The 21,236-nt window shown below is 42.0% G+C and overlaps 1 long non-coding RNA gene across 1 annotated transcript; it reads left to right on the top strand.

The window, feature by feature from the left end:
• Positions 1-612: 612 nt before the first annotated feature.
• LOC142813912 (uncharacterized) lies at positions 613-3,709 on the top strand. Its single transcript, XR_012894731.1, has 2 exons — positions 613-791; positions 3,470-3,709. It is a non-coding gene; the product is annotated as an uncharacterized LOC142813912 (long non-coding RNA).
• Positions 3,710-21,236: the final 17,527 nt, after the last annotated feature.

Raw genomic sequence — 21,236 nt, 5'->3', positions numbered from 1 at the left:
ACCGCGACCACCAGCTCTCGCAGCTCTAGCAGCGGTCGATACCACGTGCTGCCGACTATTTCGCAGAACAGTTTATCTTTTGCTTTTGTCCCATAAATTGCCCGTGGAGACGAATTCCGACGCCACCGCGACAAGAAAGCCCACCGATTATCACGAAAGACATGAACATCAATCTTCTTTTACCCCCTTTTTTATTCATGATGATTTTTTTAGATACAACAACTTGCATTGTCCACTGGCCAACTATTCATAATCTGATTGAGTGATGCAGTCATTTCGTGCAAGAGGCATTCCTGTTTTTATTTTTACGTGTGTGATTCTGTGTCTGACAGCCTCCTTCTCAGGACTTGTCTGCGCGTGATGCAGTTAAGCTTTACCAGTCATGTAGGTAAGCGTCACTTTGCCCAGTTTTTCTGCGCTCTTTTAGATCTGTGACGGGATCATCGTTTAGATGCCGTTGAGTACGTATAAAGAAACCGCCTCTCGCTCTTTAAAAGTGGTAGGTGGCGATGTGCAATTCCCTCTTGTGTGCACAAAATCTCGCATGGAATGAACAGAGAGAATTTTGATGCTAATGTTCCCTTTTTTTTTCGTCTTGCAAGTTGTCTCGTCTTTGTTTGCTAACGAGAAACAGCAAAAACTTTCGAAAGAAAGCAGGCTCTGCAATCACTCACACAACTAAGTATGCACCGTCTAAAGCAGAAGTTGTATACGATGGTATGAAAAATCGCCAGCGTAAAGCATGGAAGAAGAAGCGACACATACAACGACACGTGTAGTTTTCGTCATAGGTGAGTTCTTCATCCCAGAGCCGATATGTGTTGTCCATCCTTTCGACATGTGCCCGTACTTCGTCCCTTTTTCCTTTCTTCTTCGTCCCTTGCTTTACGTTCGCGCTGTTTTTAGCGCTGTTAAACAGCTTTCCCAGCAAGCTTACCTGCGATATTCCTCTCAGCTGCATGATAGGTCAGACAGATGGGACGCTGCATTATAAACCTCTTTCTTCAAGAGAGGAAACGAGCACAATATTTTTTTCAGTCAACACAGTGAAATGCAATTGTCGCGTAACTGCTAGTGACAAAAAAAATTTGACCCGCTTTTCAGGTAGGCTAAGCTTATCGACCTCGCAAAAAACTGAAAAGCCCGTGCAATCACCGAAACCTTGCATATAGTAAAATACGGGCCTGATTAGTGCTTTAGGGAGGCAACCTTACACCTGTACAAGAAACAAATGAAGTTTCTTAGCTTTCACATGATTATTTTAGGATACTGTTAGGAGTGACAGTTTCACGTGCACTTTGGTATTGCGTAAAAGAGGCGTCGCTTCCGCTTTTTTCCTGTGTCCTGTTACGACGCGCAGCTGTTAGGTTTATAACCATTTTCACTTCCTCTACAATTACTGGTGCATTAGTTTTGATCAGTGGTGCAGTGATGTTTTTATAGAGCGAGAGACAGTCAAAACTGTTTTTATGAACAGCCAAAAAAAAAGAAAAAACAAAATTACAGCATATCCATGGGATGAGTGATGATTAGTTGGGCAAAGTGCTGGAGGGTTTTATCGCTAAACCATGAACCATCCGCGAATATCGCCCACTGCACCATCAAAGACGTGGCAAACACTGTATATCTCTATAAAAGAAATTTTATTATTCTTAAGTGGTAGCTATACGTCGCTTCCGTTCCCCCTTCATTATAACGGCTTTATTGTCGGCGAAGTGGTGGATCGGTGATGGCGCGTAGTGCTATGTCTCCAAAGATGAAGTAGTGGGCAGCGTGCAAAGGTGGAACTATAGGTGTTCACGTGCATAGAAGAAGTGGACAGACCCACGCCTTTAGGAGATTCGCCCCTAAAAGTGATCTCACATTTCAATCAAGCTCGTGTAGCCGATCATTAAAGGGGCCCTGAAACACCTCATTGTGCATGTTCAGATAACGCTGCCGATTGGTAGTTGAGGCTCCCCAAAACACGTGTACCAAGTATTAGAGCGCAGCACACGGTCCGAAATTGGCAATAAAAGTGCAATAAGTTTACAATAAGTAAACGGAAGATCATTTTCTCTACTGTCAATAAATGACTCTACAGGTTCGAAATAACTTCGTTCCAGACTTAGAACCAGCCATTAGCTGGTGCTAGGCCTGGAAAAGTTTCTGGCTACAGCACTGGCACCTATTATGCAGCCATTCATAAAACACAGCGCTTTATTCATTAAGGAATCTTGTGCTTGTGCGACCCGGTTTGTGAATGCCTATATATTCATGCATTGATGTTGTGTTGTTTTGAGATTATTGACGTCACAATGAAAACCATCGTCGGAGAGAAGAGAAGTTGGAGTCGCACGTGCGTGCCATTCTCAGTTTAACCTTATTTAATAAAAATAAAAGAATAAATATTCCAGTTGTATTGCTTCACTAAGAGCGTACATAGAAACAATAAAGTACAATGCACCTCTTCTTAACTATTCCGTCATGGTTAAGGTAGCTGATGGAATATGCCCTTTGTTAAGCTGCATGCCTTTATCTAAATTTCCCTTTATTTATCTCCATTGATTCTTGTATACGTATATTGCTCGGTTTTCATGTATAGATTCACCACAGTATGCACAAAACCGCAGTACGCAGCTGGTCTATACACGCGATAATAACCGCACAACAAAGCATGACGCCATGAAAGCTTCTTGAGAACGCCTGCAAGAACGCTCAATAATACAGCCTTGGCTCCGAGACGACAAGAATCTAATGCAACGTTGACGTGTATGATGAGTGGAGACTGATAAGGAAGGCACCGCGGCTTTCTGCATCAGCGCCCACGACTCGGCTCACATTCTAGCCTCAAAGGGTTAAAGAGTGGGAGCTCACGCTTCGAGCCATAACGCCGGCAACACCACCACCGCCGCCGCCGCTGAGGTGCACCACGAAGCAGGCGTCGCTCCTTGCGCTGGAAGCCAGAACACTGGGGCCCTTGGGAGCAGTAAACGTGCCGTGATAACTTCTGGCAGAGATTCACTCTACATTTATTTTCTCTTCTTGCGTCCGACGCACGCGCATGTTCATCGCAAGATAAAGCTTGAACTCATACGTAAAGACCGAAAACCCTTGTCTGAACACCCTTCTTCCCCTGTTTTGTCTCCACCGTACTGGCAACCCTTCTGTTTGCATTTTTCTTTTCTGCACGAACGATCTTTCTATCTCCCGAGCCAGAAGCGGCACGGGTTATCCTAACAAAACACGAGTGTATTAGAAGGGGCGCTGGTGAGCTAACCTGCACGTCCGCTGCAGCGGCCGGTGTCGGAAAGATGAACAGTCCTCAGGTTCCAGAACGACGCACGTGTTCACGACCCACGACCCTTCCGAGCCACTCTCCCTCAAACACCCGTATTCAATATATCCTTGCACCTCTCCGACAAAACCCTCACGTCCCCGCGACTCGTTCCTCATTTCCGTACTATAGTGAACTTTGTTTTACTTTCAGCTCCGCCCTCCGACGCTGGCTCTCGGCAGCAGCAATGTCGCTACTGTGAAGAGCACTAGAATGCTGGGAAGCCGCTGATCCGTCCCTTAACGCCGGAACTGAGCTATGCCGATTGGAAATGCTGGGGCTTATGACGAAGCACGAGAGGGCCTTATCTGTAGAGATAGAGGATTTGCATGCAAATGCTGTTTGTTCTGTCAATAAAAAAAGGGGGAGGAGGTAATCATCATTATGCTAGAATCTGATTTATTGGTCTTCATTTTCGAAAGACGAGATTCTGTTTTCTTACACACCTGCTGGAACGCTTCAACTCGGCACTTTTGAAGTGGTGCCATTGCAATTCGTAAAGCACCCAACCCTGGCTACGTGTCGTGATTTATCATCTGAATTAATCAGCACACGTAGCCAGATGTTTTAACCAGCGCATAGGTTAGCGGTAACATGAAGAAAGTAAGGCGAATAGACGCCGCGAGAAATATGTTTCCAGGAGGCTTAGCAACTGGCTTTCCAAAAGCAGTGGAGAACTTTCTGGGAAGTTCTCTAGGGGAACAAGCATTCCAACAAGCTGATTAAAAAAATACTAGTAGTAATCAAGTATTCTCTTTAAAGCATTATTTAAAGTAAAAAGTTGTATCCATTCTTTCACTGCAACTTCTAGTAAAAAAAACAAAAGCCATTATTGCAGCTGCTAAATATGAATTTGTGGCACACAGAAACTTCTTATACGAAATACCATTGTTCATACCCCGACAATAAAAGGTATGCAGCACCTGAATATAAACAAACGCACATATGACTGCAGACCTATACGCGTATTTACTACGAGAGCACTCTACGCGTGAGGAATTTAGGTCAGGTTTGGTAAACACGTAAATGAAAGAGATTGTATGTGGCGATAGAAAATTCTGCTCTCAGAGCATTTATGAAGCGTGTACATCATAGCAAAACGATATTATGGCTCATGGCGTGTCAAAAAGAAACCACAGAAAAAGAGTGGCAAGAAAGCAGATGCGCGATGCTAACGTTCATTTGCGAAAAAAAAAAGTTGTATGATACACTCCGTATATACGCCCGTATTTGATGAAAGCGCGTCCGAGTTGTATCTAAGAAATACTATGAGCTTACATCTCCAGCACGGTTACCTTCTGAATCGAGAGGCCCTGTCGGGAATGGCCGTCAATCGCTAGAAAGACGCATGTAAGAGGCCATGGTGCCGCCCCAAAAAGTGATTAACAACAAAACAGTAAAAACGTACTCTACCAAACAAAGGCAAGCGTTAGTAAGAATAAAATGAATATTACAGCTGAGTGCGGTGCAATGTCCCGGCGAGTCAAGTCCTGTGATGTATGCTCAGTGAGAGAAAAAAAAAATAACCGTGCTGCGTGCCGGAGTGCCGTGTTCTTGGTTGCCCCGGGAAGCTAGTGTTGGCCGAGCTGAGCTTGCGAACATTTTGGCGGAAGCATACGCAGCAGGTTGTAGCCACCTTGCACTGCGCTGAATCACACTACTCAAATTGAAGAAGTCAACCTCGCTCGCAATGGCAGTTTTTTCCTCTATCGCCATTTGTGTTCATATTTATCACGAACTGTAACTCAACCCTAAGCATCGAGGAAGTGTGTGAGAAGAATGAAGAATAGAAGCAGACATCAAAGCAATGTGCGACGATGGCGGATAAAACTCTGAATAGGTGAGTATTGTTGTGCTGGGTAAAAAACCACACGCATTTACGTTAATTAGCTCTATTTCTTCATGAGCTCACACGAAAAAAAGAGGAACGCCACAAGACATTTGACTTGATGTGCTTATGGTGCGTTATATTTTGGATTGTTTCTTAAATAAATGAATAACAGAACAGTCGATTGACATGCAATAGTGTGAAAATTGTCTTGCTTGTTTTTCTCATTTTTTCAGCACCATTTATCTTGAATAGAACAACTTCATGAACCATTAGAAGCAAAATATGAATGGCCGGTGTATCATTAAAAACTACAGAGTGATGGTAAAGCACGAAATTTTAGGGATCCTGGCAGAGTATTTCTGTAATCTGAAATTACATGCATGGCACCAGCGACTTCAAACGTTTCCTAGTTTTTTTAATATGTTTACAAAAGTTACTCCCTTGGGCGCTGGGTAAAAGCGTCATGTCACTGCAAGTGTGGCTGCAAAATATAACGTTTCCTCTGATGTAAACGCTAGGCTCAAAATTACGCCTACATGACACGAATTGTAGATGCTGAAAAACAAAGTACCTGCATTTCTTAGCCCTACATGTTTCCGTTTTAATCCGTGAGGACTGTATCATCCCAAGCAAGGCGAGGATCTTAAGCCTTGAATGAGTGAATGGAGACGAATTGCGAACAGCTGTCAACAATGAGTGTTATTTGAATTCGAAGCGAGGAAATAAATTTATAACAAAAGCTAAATTTATTATCACCGTCCACATATTTCTTTCTTTTTTTCTACGTTTGTATACACTGAGTGGCACGACCATAAGTGAGGTAAGGCCTTGCATGAGAAAACAAGTTTTTTTTTATGAAAAATAAATTTGGTGGGTGGTGCACTGAACTTTGTACGCGTAAAACCTGTCATAATGACATCTTTTCAAAACAGGGTGGCCCTGTTCCTCAATTTTCAAAGGCGTAGTCGTAAGATAGGAGTCATCTTTATATACTTCTGACCCAAAAGAAGAGCAATTATGCTACGCTACGCTCTTTCCTGCTTCTTTAGTTTTTCACCCTTATTGCCAGTTCTTTTTAAAAGAGAGATTAGAAGCAAACAGAAAACTTCACAATTGTATTAAGCTAAAAATGTTCATTAAAACACATGCTTCAAAACAAAGAGGAATGTCTTCAGTTTACCTATGGATAATTTTAAACTTATATAGATATAAGTGTTTCCTCGCAAAGAGGTTGTAGAGCAAATGAATGTTGTTAAACAAGGAAAAATGGAATTCAACACCATTAAAGCTAAGTTGAGCTCATAGCAACAATATCCGTAACTAAATTCAAATAGATGAAAAGAGAAGTAGAGATAAAAAAATGAAGGGGTCATCATTGCAATGAGTTGACTCTATTAGCGCCAGATGCGTCAGTGCATTGCACCTTTTGCAAGCTTATAGGAGTTGGCACTCGAATAAACAGAAGTTTGGCGAAGCCATGTGTGGTCCTGTATGAATCGATATGTGTTTCTCTCTTCATCATATGGTGGTTTTGGGACGTTAAACCCAACATATTATCATCATGAATAGATATGTGCTTGAGCATCATTTTTCTGGGCTAATTTTGGTCTTCCTAAAGAGGCGCAGGCGTAACGCATGCAAATTGCTCCAGACAGAAATCGAGGTTGCAGAGACAAAAATAAAAAAGAAGATGTAAAGTTTTGGAAAATGAGGCGCCTCAAGCAGATGCCAAGTACTCGTGCTAACAGCTCATTTCTCATATGTTTCCGGCAACCTGTTTCAGTGCTCTGTTAGCCATATTTAATACACAAGAAGCCACGCACCGTACCGCCAAAATTGGCTTCTGAACCACACCTGCTTTGTTCACCGTAGTTGCCTCGTCTAGCACTAAAATGTTGAAGAGGTGAAAGAGTTCAAAGAGAGCAAAAAGAAAAATGATGTAAGATGCAATTTTCGGGTCGAGATGAATAATATTGTGGAAGTAGCTGAAGAGAAAGTAGCAAGGAAAAGACATAGCCTCTACTCATTCATTATATAAATTAAGAAATACCATCTTCGTCAACTTCTTTTGCATTTTACCTCATGCTTTCGAAAGTGAGTGCACCTACTAGAGTTGGGGAAAGGGGGGGGGGGGAGAGGTGTGGCAAGCGTAGTGGTGTCTATTATCGCCTAGTGCCAAGGTGATTTTTCCATTTTGCATGCCAATACTGTGAATATTGAACTGACCTTTGTAGTTAAGAAACCGATACTCTCATTTTGTCCTCTCCGCGTCCTTTTTTTTTGTGAATTGCTAAAAAAATTTGGAAGCAATGAACTGAAAATAAATGAAATGCAGACCCATAAAAGATTTTTGCTAAGAACATCATTCAGACAAACTGAGACCGAATTCTCTCAATTTTTTTATCCTGTAGCCTTTTGTTTGATTAGTTATTTCAAAAATACCGCTTTCGAAAGCACATCGAACCACTCAACTGCAATACTGAGCAACAAACCTACCATAGCCGCAATGTCGCTCATGATTTCCTGTTCACTTAGACAAATTTTCTTCTAAATGACACGATTCAGTAAGTGAAAGACATAGATAAACTGCTGAAGTGACGAAGTGACTCCGACGTAATAGCACTCGGAGAATGGTGGAAGGAAAAATGGGGGGCCCTTCATAAGTGGTGATAGCATCACAGCGAGAAAATGGTTTGTCAGCTGAGAGAGATAAACATAAACGTAAAAAAGAACATACGAGCCTGAAGTGTTCTTTTTTATCCAAGTCGATGGAATTATCTTGGCAAATCATCGGCGGCGTTCGGTGTTGAGGCCTCACTTAGTTTGGACTGCTTCCCTTTCTCTTCTTCGAAGTTTAGTTGCACTGATAGTGTCAGGCATAATGTTAGTTCCTTTGTAAGGGCAAATGGCAGAGGCAACCCACCATTCAAATAGCTCGATGGAAAAGGAAGAGCAAAACCGAAGCAAGGATTCCAGGTATCGCTAGCTCAATTTGTTTTCCTCGAAAGAATCTTGGCAGTGGAGGAAGCCGTAAACGTTTGAAAATAAAGAGACTGAATTTTTGGTACCAACAGAAAAAATCTCTTTTGAACAAAAGCTGAATTCAAACATCCCAAGAAAAGGACCTACGATGGACACCAGAGGCCTTCCTTGAAATGGCGTTTAGGGGAATGGAGGTGGTAGAATATAACACGAAGAGGAAGCAAAAATACTGTAGGCACATTTTTTTGCTTTTTCTTTTGACAAATTTGGGATGAAGGTATATTGTTGAAAAAGCGTACCTTCACCAGTTTCATCCGCTTATATTTTCCGGCCTTCTTACCGAGAGGTTTGGTTAAGTGTTATGTGCGTCACTGTTCCGCGTTTCTTCCTGGGCGTTTGTCTTCATATCAGTTCGACTTGCTTGGTTCGTATTTTCTGCTTCTTTGCGGAGCAGAAGAAAGAATCATAGGAAGAGGGGCACTTTAAAAACATTGTTGATCCCTCCGTCATTTTAATGAGTATAACACGAAAATTATGTCCTTATTATTATTAGTTGAATGTTTACAGTACATTCATATAAGAGAGCTTATGCAATGTTTATTGATGTTTGACAGGTACAGCACCGTTGAACGTGAATGCATTGGTGTTGACGCTTATTAATAATCCCAACGGCTAACGCCCATGGTCAATGATTAAACAAACCCTTGTGGTTATAGACGCTTGTGGTGCATTAGCATGTTAGCGGTAAGAGCTGAATCTGAGAATGAGGTGTGACAGCGAGAAGATTGTGACTGATCGGACGCTGAACTTCGCTGACTGAAGGGCGCGTACTCACGGCATGTTTGAGTATTAAACACTACTGCCCGACTACAGGGATACGGAACGCGCTTCGTGTCTTCCCTGTTGGCCAGCCGCAATATTTCACAGGGGAGCGTAGTGGGACACGCGGAGTTACAGCCAGGCGGAGCAGCTGGGCGTGCGTCGCAGATCTATTTTCAGTATAGATGGATGCAAGCGAGGTCGATGCTTGGGGTAAGGTCGCCACCTGGCGGTGTGTTAAGGCGTCGACAAACTTGCACTTCTTCAGTTGGAAAAGCGTCGACTGGGACTGATGTGAATAAACAACGCGTTGAAGGAACTAATCATGGATGTCATGACCGTAAGGCATTGCCCCATTTTACCAAGAGCACTATGAGAAAACAGTGTTAGATATAAAGTACGAGTTTGTAAGAAAGCGGGATCGTGTGTCACTGGGGAGCAGTGAATAGTGCACCCGGCATTGGTTGTCGCGGTCCGAGATTTTGCGATTTTGACTCCCGTTGATGACTCCTGTCGGACCGTTTGTAATTTGTACGCTATTTACGTAATGGAAATACGTCGCTGAAGTCTTGGTGGACCCCGACATGAAACACTTTCATGATAAAACGGGAAAGCTGGAGAAACCGCATTTCTAGTGTTCGTTGCAACTCTCTTGGGGCTACTAATACAAGTACGCTTGCATGGTACCCACTGCTTAATTAATTGATTCGGGGGCTGATGAAGATAAAAAATTATGGCGGAGCCCTTTGTAATGGGTCTAAGCAGTGAACGACCTACTCGTAATACAATTCATAATGTGTAACGCTTGGTTAATTAACTGGTATTTAGAGTCTCCTGGTTATTCCACTATTCTAACACGTTATATTGCGTGTGTTGACGTGGTTGCTTCCCGAAATGACTCTTTTGTAGGGTCTTCGTGCACAGGCATTTTCAGCACCACCTAAGGAAAATTGCTCAGTGTGCCATCTTTCATATTAACGAACATGTGTACTTTCGATTTCTCGCTTTTTCACTGTTTAGGAAAAACGTAAAAAAGGAAATATGTTGCGATCCCCTTGCTTAAAGAAATGGCTGGTGGCGGTGAGCTTTAGGTCTGTTATGAATGCCAGATCTAAGATTGCTGGTTCTAGTTTATAAGCAATGCTTGTAAGGGGAAAAAATTGAGTGCGCCGCTGTCAGAGGGATATAAAGCTGGATTGTGAGAAGAGAGAATATCAAGTGACTGCACAAGCCTCCAAGCTTTTGCCATCTATATCTTTTTTTCACTTCACACTGTCTAAGATTATCACCTTTACAAAGGAGAACAAACAAGCAAATATTCAGCAGGCTTTACGCCATGAAAATCATCGTACCGCGAAACTGCAAGTGCAGGAATTAAGGGCGCAGGCAGAAATTTTTTGCTGGGTTTCACCACTTTGTTTTGAAGCGGGGATTGGGCAGGCTGGTGTGGTCGATTTCTTATTTGCACCCTGTACGCTGTGGCAAAAAATTATGAGTGGAGGGGGGGGGGGTACGGGCCCAGTAGGCCATGCCACCCCCTGGGTACGCCACTGGCCGAAATGCATGTATTACATGATTGATTAACATATCATAAGTTGTAAATCCGGTGACAAATTCGCACGCACTGACACATTTCTATCAAGTCATGCATTCCAACCTTCACTATCATATCGAGAATCATAGTCATTATTTTGTTATATCAGTTTTTTCTTATTTCCTTACCTTCTCTACCCTCCGTGCATGACGCCTACTGCTACCAGAACTGCTGCTGTTGCTACTACTACTACTAGTACTACTACTAAAACTAGTACTTCTTTTATTAGTTCTACCACCCACATTACTACTACTACAACTACAACTATAACCTTCTTTACTACTACTACTAATACTACTGCTACTACTACTACTACTACTACTACTACTACTACTACTACTACTACTACTACTACTACAGCTAAAGTTACGGCTACTGCTATTACTGCGATTACGACGAGGACAGCGTCCCAGGGTAATTAGGAGAGCTTCACCATGAAAGAAAAAGTGTCCATTGGAGGAAATTTTCTTCGCCGCATTTTTCGGCGTTACCCACAAAGGCTGTCCGGGTAGAACGAAAGAAGAGAGCGGAATTGAGCGTCCTTTTGCCACTCGCAAGTTTCTCGGACGAAGAATGAACGAGGGGCTCGCGTATTACGGAACCATGAATGCCTTGCCTGCTCGCGTGTGTGAATGATTTCATTGCCTCGCGCATAATTTTCGCACCGTTTTATGCCTCGCTCGGCTTCCTTTTCTAGCGCTTCCGTCGACCTTCTTTTTACGGCTGTTGTATCTCTTTGGAGTTGGTTAAACCCGTGACAACAGAAAGAAAGCGAGTTCAAGCCCGTCAATGCAAACTTACGCTGTTACGGCTCATGTGTTTCCCTTGCACCGCCAGTCCGCGATCAGTAGACAGAAGCGCAAAGGGAACGGACATTTCTCTCCTAGCATTAAGGAGCTGAACTGTTATGCTCGAGATATGACAGATAGAAAATTATCATCATCATGAGCCAGCACGTGTTCGGTTCATCTTCTGCTTCTCTCCCAGGATATATACACACCCTAATTTGTCCGGAGTGGGATGCAATAGCTCTGATGGGAGGTAGAACGAGTAAAGAGAGAGAGAGAAGGAAACAAAGAGAAATAAAGATGAAAAGACAAGTTCTTGACAAAAAAATTCTTAGCCAGACGAGATTTGAACCTCAGAATCCATAATCTACACGGACAGCGTCGTAACCACTCGGTTACTAGGCACGCTAGCGAAGCTTGTAAAGCATAGCCTTTCATAATATAATGCAGCAAGTTAGTGGGAAACTATTGCGTACAAACGGAAAAACTAAATAACAAAAAGAAGGAGCGAGAGATAAAAATAAGTATAACGATAGAGAATGAGAAAAAAGCTAGAGTGAGATACAGAGAGAAAGAGAAATAAATGTAGAAATGCAAAAAAAAAGAAGAAAAGTATGAGAGACATAGGAAGAAATAAAAATTAAGAGACAAAAGAAGAGTAAGGATATAGCCTTGTAGAGTATACCATTACAATGGGTGGGAAACTGGGCGCAAGAAACTGACAATCCACGACCATCTTGGTGCCCACCAGCTCTTGCACCACCTTGCGCAACTTAGTTCAAAGCACACTGATTTCCTGTATTTTACTTTGCCTAGTTAAGCAGGCCTTTTCTGTTGAAAACTGAAAGCGGTAGCGAGTAAAGGGTAGTTTCACTTCGGTTTTCATGATATGCGCTTTTTGCTCTTAAAGGTGACTATCTATCTATCTATCTATCTATCTATCTATCTATCTATCTATCTATCTATCTATCTATCTATCTATCTATCTATCTATCTATCTATCTATCTATCTATCTATCTATCTATCTATCTATCTATCTATCTATCTCTGTTTGTCTGTCCAACCAACGTAAACCTACCTACCTACCTACCTACCTACCTACCTACCTACCTACCTACCTACCTACCTACCTACCTACCTACCTACGCTACCACAGGGTCCTCTCGAGGTCAGCTGTTTGGCTTATTCTATATTAAAATCTACACAAGAGGGTATCGACGTAGAATTAAGATGGCTGAAACGTCATGACATGAATAATATGACAAGCTTGAAGTGCCATGCGACTCATGAAGAACGAAAACAAATATCTTATAAATTGAAAGTATTGGCGATCTTAGTGCAGCAGACAAACGCTGAATAACCTGCTGCAACGACCGCAAGCAAGCACTCCCTGCAGCTCGGGAATGATCGGATTATATCAACTATTGCCGTATACATATATACGCAAAATAAAATAAAGCAAAGCTTGAAGCTGGCTTGGAAACTTGCTCAGAGCCATAGCGCCGATCATAAAGCGATCCAAGGATCGAACCACTTTCAATATAGTGGTTACTACGTTGCCCCTCTTGGCACACCACTGACGGAGGGTGAGGCAGTAAACAGCGACAATAGTATCGAGTTCACTTTTAACGCTTCGTCTTTTAAGGTTGACGACGGCTCTGTTTCCTCCGTTGAGGCGGTTCTCTCGCAGCCTGGAGGTTTTTATTTTTATGGCTGCTCCTAAAACACGTCCGCAGACTTGCTCACTCTCGCGTACAGGAGTGCTTTGTATGCTGGCTGGCGATTCACAGAGCACTTGCGTCTTTGACATCTTATAGAAGGTGTCTTTATTTGAGATGACATTCGGAAAGGTGTATTTTCACCCAAACGACTAACTTGCTATGTCGTTTAAAGTTTGTCAGCGTAAGGCACAACGGTGATTGCGTGAATGGTAGTGAAAGAGGTGAGAGCCTTCGGGCTACTTTTTAAGGCAAGACGCGTGGCACGCATGCCCCAATGAATTCCCATGCAAAGGCACGAACTCTTTTTCTTTACTTGTGACAGGAGTGCGGTGCACACTCTCCGCTATATTTCACACTACCCTCTCAAGCGCGGGTGCGGGTTGTTCGAAAATCACGATTAAGGATTGGAAGACGCTTAAACTTCGCCTTGATGAGCAGAAGGATATATATATATATATATATCCTACCTATCTATATATCTACATACCTATCTAAATATATATATATATATATAAATATATATATATATATATATATATATATATATATATATATATATATATGTATATATATATATATATGTATGTATGTATATATATATATATATATATATATATATATATATATATATATATATATATATATATATATATATATATATATATATATATATATATATAAGTACCACATGGGACCATGTATTCATGTGCGTAGGTGCACACCTCACAAAAAATGGGTCGCTCTAAGCAACAAGCTTTGCGCAATGAACACGTTTCGACATCTGTTGCAATTTTACGATTATTGCACACTATACTACATGCGTTTCGATAGAGACTCTTCACACGACAATATATACTTATAGCGTTTTCATCAAAGCATCTGCAAGCTTTTTAGCGGCTTTGCAGAAGAATGCCACCTTGCCCATTGAAGGCGTGAGTTGGAGTCAGAAGATTTCTTCATTTAATAGATGCGAAAGAATCATATGCTTGGGGCAGTGTACTTTCTGCGGCGTCCACGCTCATACGGTGCATGCAAAACAATATAAAACAATCAGGAAAATGAGCTTTCTATGAAACACGGGGAGCACGATATACCTAATTTGAGCACATATAGACATGACTGTTAGCCATTTATTTTAAACCCGCAGTTCCGCCCTAAAATGCCGAATAATCCTTCTCCGACTACTCATTACACCCTCCGTTGCCCATCACGCCTAGAATCTAAAATTTGCGGCGATCTTCGAGGGCCCAGACCTTGACAAGAAAACGCACCCTACGTGTCTTATTGTTTGATATAGAGCCGGAAGAGCACTTTTTTTGCACTGCTTTTCTCGCTGGCACCCAAGACATCGCACATGTTTTCGTGCGCTCTCTGGCGCACCTACTTCTGTCAAAAATATGTAGTTTAATTGTCTCGTAGAGTTCGTTTATTTTTCCGCTTCAGCTATTTTTGAAGTGCCTCGAGGTATGACGTCTTAGTAGACATTTTTGAACTTTATGGAATGAAGCGGGAGCGGCGGGAAATGCGCATGCTAGATTATGTGCGGTATACATTCAAATATAAGAATCTGATTTTCGTCTTTTTCTTGTAATTTTCATTTTCATCACTTTACTAGATGTTCACATCCGTTGTTATTTATTTCTTTTAATTGAGGCTGCAATAACTCGCTGGGTCCCACAATGAGCACTTCGAAACCAGTTCTGTTTGTACATCAGTGTTATCTTATAGTGAGTGTGGTGCCATGATAGCTTCACCTTACACAAGGTGACAACTGAAATTAGTGCGTCAGTCAGGCGCACCACTTCTTAGTACCATGGAACTATATGCCCTGTCTTCTTGTCTTCATGAATCATGCATGACTGGTGACATTCATTATAACGGATCTTAACCTGGGAAACAACTTGCTTGACGCAGAGCCCAATTCACAAATCGTCCTGAAAGTGCAAATTTACTTCATCTCGACGAGTCCTCTTTAAAGCTTGCATTGAAGCGCGTTCGCTTTTCATTCATACTTTGGCAATATTTGTTCTGCTCCAGCTAGGAAATAGTTTTGACCGAATCGGGTAGCAAGATATCTCTCCAACGACTGGAGTGAGCGCTGAGTGTTCGCGACTACGTATGCGCTTTGACCTAGATTCTCCTCTTTGTGACCAACCTTCGAAAACGGAACTCCCAAACCAAAACGAAGGAACAGCGCTGAACTAAGCGTAACCGTTGCAAGGCATTCTTCAGCACGCGTGACCACTGGGGCGGCAGCTTTCCGATTGAGTTATAGCTACGCAAGGATGTGCAACCGTCCTTGTTGTTACCGTGTTTCCTGGGCCAACCCTGCCCCCTTTTTTTTACTTGCTGAGATTTTCCGCTCCGCCACCCCTTGCTAGTGCCCTTGTGCTCACCTCAGGAGCGCTGTTTCCTTTCCATACCTTTTCTTCCGGGTCTTTTTACTTCAAGTTCGCGAACCAAGCTTTCACTTTCAGAAATGCGTCACATCGTGAAATTCTGACTGGTACAGTGCTGTTGGGCAAATAAGCCTGTCAGTACGCTCATAGCAGAATAATGTATGTGACATGCCATAAATGATGAATGGCGGTAAAATTAAATGGGAAGGCGGTAGAATGCACGTTAGGGAAACTTGCACGCATCTTAATAGAAGTGGAGTACCAACAAAATGGTTAATTAATTGCTGACTTGTCCGTAACCGCGCCAGTAGACTAGTAATAGCACCAGCCACTTAGCTGCAATTAACCACCTAGATGTTTACTCCAACTTTCCTCATATGTCAGTGTGCTTTAACATATTATGTTAATCAACAGCAAGCTTTGTTGCATTAAGCAGAAAATCGTATATAGAAACTGAGGTGAAAGAAAAAAAAAGCTCAGACAGAATGATATAACACAGTTTGTTAAACCAATTAAAAACCAATAACTTATTTAACTAATTACTACAGTTATTACCATCACAAGACGTATACTGAACGCGCCAAAACACACAGGCACGCCTCCACTTTTTTTCTTAATTATTTACACTAACGGTAACCTTACGGCTATTCGTGTACGTACTTCGAAGCAATAACCAACCAGTTGTACCGGTTAGCACTCATAAAACTTAGAAAAATAACTGATAAATATTTACGTGGCATCTTGTATCCCACTGTCTGCATATACCTGTGCCATCACGTAGCACATCCCTGTCATTTTGGCATAAAATAAAAAATTGCAAGTTTTGTAGATTTTGCATAAGATTATCACAATCATGGCATAATGTACTATGGCATCTCTGAAGCATATGACAACGCATTTATATTGGTAGAGACCTAATTTAAGCATAACGTCCCTTAGTAGTAATGGCGAAATTTATCTTTGTCCTCAATGGCTGCTGGCTAGCAAAGGCATGCCGTGGTAGTAAATGCAAAATGCACGCATTTACTAACTGCTGATATCGTCTCTTTAATTCAGGTGTACACTGAGTCAGGCCCGTAGTCAAGGGGGGTGGGCCCTAAGGGCCTCTTTCTGCCCGTGTCCTCCCCCCTTTCGGTGTATTCCTGCAGGAGGATGTTTTACCAAAAATAAATGGTGAAAATAGATATTTACACTAAGCTTTCAACTAGATTCCCCCCCCCCCATTTCGAAAATCATTGCTCGCTATGAGCCTGCACTGAGCACTGTGCGCTTGGGTACAAAGCCACCGGTCTTAAACATCATTATAATGCACCTGCACTATACAGTGTTCTTTAGATCCTGTTTTGCACTCTAAGGGAACTAAACTCTGTACTTATGTTTTGTTTTAGAAGCCCATTGCCATCATACGATTAAACGAATCGTACACTCTTATGTGAGTGTATTGTGATTCCCAGTTTTGCATCGCTTCATGCATAAACTATGTTCTGAGCAAATTCGTTCAACCGCGACAGCGGCTACTTGCACTTGATTACCACGCAATCTGTCTCTTTTTTCAGAATATATAGATCGGATGTTCGACGGATACAGCGGAGAATAACTGCAATGGTCCATTTTAAAGCCATGAACTCCTACAGCGACCCGATGTAGTCGTATCCAAAAAGTCACTCGAACCACGCATAGTTATTTGTGACAGAGTCATTAGGTTCTGGCACGGCAGCAATCGTTCCGGCTTGTGCAGCACTTATCTTTATTACTAAATACGTTTCTTACATTCGTCGGCCTCTCAGTAATGGCTTGCGTTTCGATTACATCTCTTGCTTTCTTAGCGTTGCTCTTTTGTCTCGGCCTCATATTTCTCTTCCAGTTTCCTTGTTTGTCTTTGTGTTCTTTACTTACATATTCTCGAATTTGCCAATGGCCTGAAGTTTACAGGAGCAAAACCAGCAAATTAGTTTCATCTAAGTTTTCTTGCTGCTCGACGCAAGATACAGGTGGCTGGTGGAACAAACACAAAGTATTCGATTCGGCACACGGGCATTGCAACCACTTTTATTGAGTTCCAGCTGCTGCATTTTCAAGCGTCGCTTTTTTTCATTATTTGACAGGGAGCTCTTCTATTTGAAAGTTGAGGCTATAAATACCAGATCACTTGATTACGGCAGCTTACACTCAGTAACGGCTTTCAGCTCGGAAGTACATGGGATTAGAGAAAAAAAAACCAGCATTCCAACCTAAATTTGGTGCGGGTCCGTTTTAGCTGGCTAAAATGGCAATTTAAATATACGTAAAGTAACCACGTATATAGAAAAAACCAGGTGAACATTAGAGGGCTGAGTGTATTGCGTGTGTTTAGCGAAATAATTGTCAATATGGTTGTTTTTATTTTACGATTCATCAGTTGTAGGGCCGGAATTAAATTGTATGCTCAATAACAGTTGTGCGGCATTCTAACCATTGCAGACGCACGCTGCCATAGACTTATTTCTAACGGCAGACTGTGTCCGCGAAGATGGCATGGTTGCCGGACTAAAACATTTATTAACTTTCAATGGTTGCATACATTGTTACTGAACCAGACACATTCTACAAACTTCCACTGTAAGGCTAACCTGCTCACTAGAATCCTCCTGATATTCCGATCATAAAACTGAATTGCCCGATCTGTGTTCATTGTTCTAGGTTCATTCACATCAGGTTCCTTCTCACTGTGGACAGTTGTCATCAGAGCTGCGCAAAACGTCACTATCATCAAAGTAAACTTGCTCTTGTCAATAACCTTTACAAGTAATTCTGCTTGGATGACCAAGAGCGCGTCACCAAACTGTTCGCTAGTTTCAATTCCAGTTCTTCCAACTTTACTCTACCAATAAATGTAGTAACAGAAAAATGTAAGCGTATGCTACAAAGTCTTCACTTACGCTACTAACACCTGTAATGACTTCTGTCCGCAAATATATTTGACTTTTATTGTGAATGGTGCTCCCTTAACGTATCGTATTAAAAAAATGTATTGTGCTATTCTTTTGAGGCTGTTACAATACCAACCTTTGTATCCGGTAGCGTGAGCGAAAACAACAAAAAGAGAATAAAAAAATTAAGGCACTCATGTCTAAGTGGTGGCAACTCTGAAGAAATTGCGCTGGACAGCCTTCTTCAATTTTGTTCGCTTGTCACTTTGTCTCATCCTCTGTCTCTTTGTTGTCTACTTTACAGTTTTTCTCCTTTTATCACTCTTTCTTTCTGTTTAATCTTATATTTCTTCCCTTTCCTGTCGTTTGTTTCTCTCTCTCTTCATTTTCTTGCTTCCCTCCCACATCTTTCTAATTTTAGACATGGTTTTGCGTGCGCCACACCAAGCGAGGACAACATACGACAGGCCGGGCTGCTAAAACACTGCGCACTCCAAATGATCACCAAAGCGCTCGAAGAACAAGAGGGAACGGGCCTCTCGTTGGCGTGAGCACGTGCTCCGTATGCTACGGATGGCTGTGCTCTACGAGGTCTTGTCAGGGTTACGCCAAGATACGTGAGACGAGCACAACATATGGCAGCCCCGGCGTCTAAGTGCTCCACACTTAATACAGGAAAGAGCTCTGAGAGTAGAACTTTGTAAATAAGCGGAAAGCAAAATGGCCTGTACCCTATCAAGATGGTAAAATATATCCGCACAAGCTTGATTGGATTTTTTTTCTTCACACTTTCGCAGTAACAAGAAACTACAAAATAAATAAATAGAACAACGAGTGGCAAGAGCTGTTCATTACATTTTCGAACAAAAGAATAGCTTTCGCTGCTTTAAATTTCTCTGCTGCTACATTCCTTACCCCATCAACCATTAGTTTTACTTCCGTTAGCCTGTCTCGTCTATACGTGGACAGCGCGCTCAATTATGGGAGCTGACGTGGTGTTGTCCCTCGGGAGGGGGAGGAGGGGAGGCTTAATCACGTCTGCGCCGCTTCCGTTTCTTCCCAAGAGAAAGTGAAGCAGTCCTCCTCGCCAATCTTCGATTTCATAGGCCTAAGGCACCGATGTCCCCACCCACTCTGCACCAATATATCTCCGCTCTTGTCCCCCCTGTTTGCTCAGCAGCGAAAGAATCACTAACCGGCCTTACAGTGCCTGTTAGCGATTGCCCGCCTGCAAAGAACTAACTTCTCTCACAGTCTTCGAGTTCATAATAATCACGACACTTCAGACAATGGCACACAAGCTAATACGTATGTGCACACGCTTCAATGATTCCTGCTATCTTATTTTTCCGCTTCGTTCTCTGTACCTAATATATTAGGCTTGCTGTGATGACGCAGTTTTTTTAGTTTTTTTTTGTTTTTTGCTGGTCGCCTCTGTGATAACAATGTCACATCGTACTCTTACAAGCGACGCTTAGGTAAAAATATTTTTCTTTTTTTGTGCTAATAACTCTTTCCTGGATATAAGGAATCTTTCCATACCTTGCCTCAGAAAAATAAGAGGAACTCCAAAAACAATCAATCAATAGCAGTAGATCGAAAAACACTGATTGTTGGACAAACTAGATTTTTTTTTATTTACCGGAGCATTTACACCGACTATCACTTAGACGGTGTTGTTTAAGCATTTGAGCGACTGCTCTTAATGATTTCATCCACCGTTATACACATAATATAGCTGCACAATATAATGGTACAATACAGCTGAAATATAGCTGCAATATAGCTGCAATAGTGACTGCATTTATTACCAAAGCTTTCGCACCTGCACTTATGTCCTAAAGGCGAGCAACTTCACGCGTTTTCTAGACAATCATACAGTAAATAAGGCTGCACAATAGGAGGGACATAGAGAGATGAATTTCCACAAAATGCATAGATTCCGAGATATTTTCATTAGTATTTTATTCAGAATCAGTTATAATGCGCCCAATTGAAAAGGTCCCTTCCTAGACAGCTGAGAAGCCTTAAGCTTTTGGTATAGTTCCTCGAAATATTCAGAAAAAGTACGCATTTTTTCTCATTTATTTTCATACTACTCTCAAAACTGTTACGCGTTTTGCACGAAAGCGCTACCCGATCTCTTTTCATAAGTAAAAATCCGCGTGTGCTCTATTCCTAAACAACACCGGGAATACCCACATTTGTTCGCTAATGCACTTTAGCCACACGGATAACTTGATTTAGTGCAATATTTATTCTGCACACACAAAACGCCGAAGTCGAAACGTATGAATAACTGCTAGACATATTACATCGTCTTTATGCGCTTACAGCAGACGTCATTCCGGAATGCCGTAAAAGCATCAGTATGGTCACGAGCACCCCTCCACGCATCATATATAGCAGATCAATAGTTATTCTAGAAATGCTTGCAGAATGCGCACGTCCAAGCATACTAATATTTTCCATTAATATTTCCCACACTAACTATGCCGTAATGTTGGGTCAAGCTAGGCTTATACTAGTAGCCCATGAGCCAACTGAAACTAGGCTACCGAACATAAGAAAACCCGTGCCTGTACGTGAGAAAGCTGCTTGGTTCGGGCAAACATCCAAACTTGCTGCATGCATCAGCCTTCATTATTGTATAAAATATTCAAAGTAAGCTTTCTGTTGCTTTCACGTCTTATACCATATTCCAACCAGAAAATTTCAGGCCGCATATTTTATGTCAGGATTGCACCAGCCATACATATGCGCTAGAGCTGCACGCAGAAAGCATACGCGGATGCCATACAAACACTACAAGTCAGGTTATTCAGTGTACAGTAGGTAGAAAACTCAATGATAGCACACGCTCCCCTGGCAGACAT

The sequence above is a fragment of the Rhipicephalus microplus genome, chromosome 4 (assembly GCF_043290135.1).
Source record: "Rhipicephalus microplus isolate Deutch F79 chromosome 4, USDA_Rmic, whole genome shotgun sequence".
NCBI lineage: Eukaryota > Metazoa > Arthropoda > Arachnida > Ixodida > Ixodidae > Rhipicephalus > Rhipicephalus microplus.
This window is presented reverse-complemented; position numbering and strand designations above follow the sequence as displayed.